Source organism: Asparagus officinalis, chromosome 5, assembly GCF_001876935.1.
Source record: "Asparagus officinalis chromosome 5, Aspof.V1, whole genome shotgun sequence".
In the NCBI taxonomy this organism is placed as follows: Eukaryota; Viridiplantae; Streptophyta; class Magnoliopsida; order Asparagales; family Asparagaceae; genus Asparagus; species Asparagus officinalis.
The window spans coordinates 112,805,275-112,812,027 of record NC_033798.1 but is presented as its reverse complement, the minus strand read 5'-3'; positions in this window follow the sequence as shown (position 1 = coordinate 112,812,027).

Below are 6,753 nucleotides of genomic sequence, written 5' to 3'. Positions count from 1 at the left end.
AGAGAGAGAGAGAGAGAGAGAGAGAGAGAGAGAGAGATCCTTAAAGCTCCCTCCTAAGAATCAAGAGCTAAGCCGGGTCCAGTAGCAGAATTTCCAAGACGACGGTATCGTGCTTTGTCTCATTCTACCCATTGGCTGACGGATACGAATCCCCTCCATCAGCCTCAGAGTCTCCCCTCATTTTCTTGAGAGGCCTACTAGAAGAGCTCAGCCCCTCTGAGTCAGTCCTCCTTTTACATACCTCCATTGGTGGAGGAAGGACTGTTGCTTCAGAGTCGACGGAAACCAAGGCGGACCCTACCGCCTCCGGGATTCTTCTCTATCCATAGCTCTGGACTCCTGAAGATTGAGATGATACCAGACTTTCTCAAGATCTCTGGCCTCGAGAGCACTCAGAATCCTCAGCTCCAATACATTCTCCTGTACTTCAGGCCAATCTAAGTAGGACAGTATATTGTCGACGCTAAACACCCAGACGAAGAACCTCTTCCATTCTTCATTCAGCTCTGGAAAATCGGTGTCCAGACGAAAATCACCCTGATAGTGAAAAAAATAGTGTGGGTCCCCCTCAGCAGACCCCACACTAACCACATGCCCAAACAAACTGATGTCGGGCACCACTCCCACCTCAGAGCAAGCTTCTATAAACGCCATCAAGGTACATATGGCGTACGGATGGAATTGATAGGGGAAAACCCCCAAAGCAGTAAACACTCCCTAATAAAGGGGTGCAGCGGCAGGCGTAACCCACATTGCAGATGCACCAGATAGAGAGGCGCCCGACCCTCGCCATGCATATGCACCGGGGTAATACTATCCGGCGCTCCTAGGGTCATTGTGCACAGAATATCATACTCGTCATGCAACCACACTGCCTCATCCACTATCACTCGTGAGCGGGACAAGTACAAAGCTCTGAGCTTCTTCTCGCGGTCGTTCTAAGGAAGAGCCATGGCAAAAATCTCTAAGGAGAAAGGAGGACTCAACAGGAAGAGGGGTGTTCCTAATGTAGATTGTTCTTCCAACAACACCCAGGATTATTTAAAAGCCTCCGAAGAAGCATGCAGAAGGATTCAAGAGGTACGATCTTGGAGCAACCAAGGAAGACCCACTTTGAAAACCAGAAATGGATCACTCGAAATACCAACCGCCACTCATAACGCACGCCAATCAATTGGCAAGTGAAGCGCCATTCGCTCTGCCCATGATGCCTTATTTTATCTAATAAAAAGCGGTTCCAGATACCGACAGCATCAGTGCAATGGAGATTGACAATTAGCAAGTCCTACACCACGTCTCCAGCCACGCTCAACTGGCTAAAAATCCTCAATATCTTGAGCAAACTTATATCTATTTCACTCGGACCCGACTAAAGTCAGCTCCGAATGAAAGGAGCCAACTGTTATGGTAATTTACCATTTAAAGATAAAAATATCGAAAGATTATCTTCATAGGCCCAAAAAACTACGGTCCAAACCAACTAAGTGGTCTAAAGACTCAGCCAAGTTCAAGTCTATTGACCCGCCGAGGAGACGAGTCATCCTTTATCGACACGAAGTGCGGGATTAGTCGACCCCTCATAAGTCGAGACGACTCCCCAAATAGTTGGTTTGACCACCTTCTCGACAGTTTACTCGACCAGAAGCTCACTTGACTGACTGGTCAAATCATATGGACGACTCACAAATCGACCCATCTTTACTAAGGGGATAAGATCCAACTAAGTCACCTTCAGGTATACATCAATCAACACCATAGTTTATTGATCGATCCTATCAAGATCTCAACTCTGAAAAATCTCATGTGAAAACAGCTCACTCTTCCCACAAAGTCACTTCCTAGAGATCACTAAGATACTCTCCTGTGCTCGAATGACTTCCCCTCCAGTCGTCAGTCGCTATCTGTAAAACGAAGGAGGCCCAAATAGTCGGCCTATCCTCCGTCCTGTCTCATCTATTAAAACTGGGATATTTCCAAGACGCCCTCTCCTGTACTTGAATGACTTCCCTTCCAGTCGTCAGCCGATATCTGTAAAGCAAAGGATGACTCAGCAGTCTGTTTTCTCACCCCGCAACTGCCCTCCTATGCCTAGTTAAAGCCAAAGGTCAATCTCAGAGGCAATGGACTATAAAAGGAGATAGAGGGGGTAAAGGTAGAGGGACCTGACTTTTCTTTGAACTCTTTGAAGACTTCTGTAACTCTTTTTCGGCTAAAGCTCTAAGCAATTCTAAAAGCTATGCCTTCTTTTTAAAACTCAATAAGAGTAATGAATACCAGGACCTTAATGATCCTCGGATCTTCCCTCAAACCCCACTCAAGCTCATCAGTTGACTTGACCGTCGGAGGTACCACGGGGGAACCGGTCCCCGCCCTCTTACGGGTTTCTTCTTGTTTGTGCAGAAGGATCAGGAATTCCAGTCCATGGATCGGGCATAAAGTCGGAGGAGGAGTCAGCCCCACCTCTCAAGATCAAAACTGCATCCCTCGGTGGAAAGACCCCCATCAGCTGTTTGATATCAGACATCAACATCGACCAAGCGAGATTATGACTCTTCTCGAGATCAAGCCCATGCCTGATCTCAAGGAAAGGGTGGACAGAGCTTCAGATCCTTCGAATTGCTCATTCTTTTTGCCATAATTCGCCAAGATCTGTTAGATCTCTCTGAAATTTCATGGAATGTTCTCATAAAACAAGAATCACCTCGCCTTCTTTGATTAAAATTCACCCCATATGGAAGATGGCCCTAGAGTTGTATTTAAAGGGCTTTGGAAGCAGGGTATTTGGATAAGAATGAATGATTTGGCTACATCTTCAGTTGACAACAGCTTAACCACTCTTGGATATGATATCAGGTCAGTTGAGAAGCTTAGGAATGAAGAAATCCTGAAGAAACCATCAAAATACGCATTTTCGGGCAGTTGGGTGCGGGGCAAGTCCTGGCGTCCCACGCGACCGAGAGACACTAATTGGTGTCCCACGCGGTTGCGGGACAGTTCGGGACTTAGCCATTTTTTAACCTTCCGGATTTGTATTTTTCGTCGTTTTGCATATCTTGTCGTCTAGTCGACTTGTACGCTTTGCTGACTCGCTTCGTTCGGTTGTTAGCTTCTTTATGGCTTTGGATGATCTTCTTTGACTCGGATAATCCTTTCTGACTTAGATAATAATGTTCATCGTCTTCTCTTCATCTCGAGCTGTATTCAGACACCTATAGGTATTTTTAGATGCCTACAGATACCCCCTCCAAAGTGTTTTAGATTTATTCTTTTATAGAGGAGTTTGGAATGCTTTAGATAAGATAGGCCATGTCTTCAACCTCTTTAGTATTTTGTCGTGGAGATCACGTTGAAGGACCTGTGAATGGCTTCAATCCACGGGGGAACCGGTCCCCGCCCTCTTACGGGTTTCTTCTTGTTTGTGCAGAAGGATCAGGAATTCCAGTCCATGGATCGGGCATAAAGTCGGAGGAGGAGTCAGCCCCACCTCTCAAGATCAAAACTGCATCCCTCGGTGGAAAGACCCCCATCAGCTGTTTGATATCAGACATCAACATCGACCAAGCGAGATTATGACTCTTCTCGAGATCAAGCCCATGCCTGATCTCAAGGAAAGGGTGGACAGAGCTTCAGATCCTTCGAATTGCTCATTCTTTTTGCCATAATTCGCCAAGATCTGTTAGATCTCTCTGAAATTTCATGGAATGTTCTCATAAAACAAGAATCACCTCGCCTTCTTTGATTAAAATTCACCCCATATGGAAGATGGCCCTAGAGTTGTATTTAAAGGGCTTTGGAAGCAGGGTATTTGGATAAGAATGAATGATTTGGCTACATCTTCAGTTGACAACAGCTTAACCACTCTTGGATATGATATCAGGTCAGTTGAGAAGCTTAGGAATGAAGAAATCCTGAAGAAACCATCAAAATACGCATTTTCGGGCAGTTGGGTGCGGGGCAAGTCCTGGCGTCCCACGCGACCGAGAGACACTAATTGGTGTCCCACGCGGTTGCGGGACAGTTCGGGACTTAGCCATTTTTTAACCTTCCGGATTTGTATTTTTCGTCGTTTTGCATATCTTGTCGTCTAGTCGACTTGTACGCTTTGCTGACTCGCTTCGTTCGGTTGTTAGCTTCTTTATGGCTTTGGATGATCTTCTTTGACTCGGATAATCCTTTCTGACTTAGATAATAATGTTCATCGTCTTCTCTTCATCTCGAGCTGTATTCAGACACCTATAGGTATTTTTAGATGCCTACAGATACCCCCTCCAAAGTGTTTTAGATTTATTCTTTTATAGAGGAGTTTGGAATGCTTTAGATAAGATAGGCCATGTCTTCAACCTCTTTAGTATTTTGTCGTGGAGATCACGTTGAAGGACCTGTGAATGGCTTCAATTCTTAATTTCTTCAGTCTTTAATCTACTCAGTATTTTGTCAAATAGATAAAGTTCTTCCGGTGTTACGTTTATTATCTAACCGTTGTTAAAATCATGAACTGGAGTTGGTGTGTAAATTTCTGAACTTAGCTCTTGTCATTGAGTTAACGTTAAACTGATCGTCTTTGTCAGGAGTTGGTATTTGAATGTGATTGAACTTCCTGGAATCATCCTTTAACCTAGAATTTTTCCTTAGCCTTATTTTGGCAAAACTATCGATGCATTGACCGGCATCGACCTTTACTGTAACACGTTAACCGGCGTTGACCTTTGCTATAATGCGTTGATCGGCGTTGATATAGTTTATACTCGTCCGTTTGCTGGAGTCTATACTATTTAAACTCTTAAGGCATTGGAGCGTGGTAGTCCCAAATGTCGGGCTGTAGGACAAACTATTAAAGTTGTTTCGTTTGCAGATATGGATCTTATCCTAAAGTTTGTTGGATGCTCAAGTCATGAGACCAATTAATAAAGCTGGTGCGTCAATAACTCTTGCACTAATAGGATTTTTGGCAAACCCTCAGCCATCAACGAGTTTGATGAGCCTTTACCGACTATCGTTTGAGTCAGGCTAGCATGCAGATTATTTGAGTCCGTTATGCATGTAACGTTATGCTAAAAGAGTTAACTCTTTTAGTGCTATGAGATTGAATACATAGACTTTATTTTTCTTATGGGAATAGACTATCCGACAACGCGTGTTAGGTGCTGACTTATCCTTTCTTAGGATTCGGGATAAAAGTCTCCAGACGTGTATTCTAGTGTTTTTTCACTCAGTGAAAGACTAAACCGATAACACGTGTTAGGTGTTAACTTATCCCTTTTTAGGATTTAGGATAAAATTCTCCGTACGTGTAAGGTACGGATTATGGTGGTTGAAAAAGCAGTGTCTTCTCTTAGGGCAAAGACGAACCCGATGCTGGAGAGGAAGAATTTTATATTCTCTCTAGTTGCAAAGGAAACTTAAAGTATGATCTCCACTTCAAGAATCCGGGAAGGTGAAACTAAGAGTGGGATCTCCACTCTAAGAATCGAAAAGATTCGGATAATCCTAACTGTTGAAAGGTTTGATTACCGAACTAAATGACGGATTTCTCATTTATGGTGAGTGAATTGTGGTTTTGGCCCTAACTGTAGGAAGGTTTGACCAAGTGGGAGGTTTGAGATGACCCTAACTGTAGGAAGGTTTGATCGCTCGATTTGAAAGTGGACCTCTCGTTTATGAAAAGAATCGAGAGGAGATTTTGATTGTGGTCCTAACTATAGGAAGGTTTGACCAAGATAAACAGTGAGGGTTGGAGTACAAATCATAGTGGGAGTGTTGGCTTGTACAAATCACTCAGTAGAGGTTCTTGGTGTCAAGTGATAAGTACTTAACACGAAGAGGCTTGACAATTGTCAAAGATTAGCAGACTAAAATTCCAATCATTATATCTGGGCTCTAACAATGGGAGTATTGAGTGCACAGACATAGTGAGAGTTTGAGTGGATTAAACCAGGAAGAATTTTAGTGGACTCACCGTCAATTAATTTGATTAGTGAGGGATTTTATGGTGGAAGATTGTGAATCATCAAACACCAATGAGAGTTTTTTATAAGGGAAGATTGATCTAACAAAGTGATCAAATCTCGTCTCATCAAAAGAGTGCTTGGAAGTTGGTGAAATTGATCCCGACAATTGGATACGTTTCACTCTTGGAAGCATTCAGAGTCCAAGTGGGAGTTTCTTATTCATCACTTTTTTGTATTGATTGGGTTATCTCTAAGAATACAACATATAGCATTCTTCCGGGAACTTCCCGTTATATGAATTATTCACCCCTAGTTTCTTTGCGAAACTAGGCCTAACATTGAACTTAGTTGCATGATCGGGTTATCCTTAAGAAAAATTCTCTAGGAACTTCCCGTCAAGGATAGGAAATAGTTTAAACTCATATACCTATTAGAGTATGTAGGGAGCAGTTTAACCTTATGTACCTGTTAGAGGAATGAGAAACAGTTTATACTCGTATACTCTTTGGAGTCTTGAGAAACAGTTTATACTCGTATACTCTTTGGAGCTTTAAGAAGCAGTTTATACTCGTATACTCTTTGGAGTTATGAGAAGCAGTTTATATTCGTATACTCTTCGGAGTAATGAGAAGCAGTTTATACTCGTATACTCTTCGGAGTGATGAGAAGTAGTTTATACTCGTATACTTTTTGGAGTATACCGTTCTCATTCGGCTCATTTCGGCGTTATGATGCCAGCATTGACCAAGGCTTGAATGCTGTTCTTGAGAGTGAAGCAAGCCTTGGTGGGATAAAGGATCCTCCT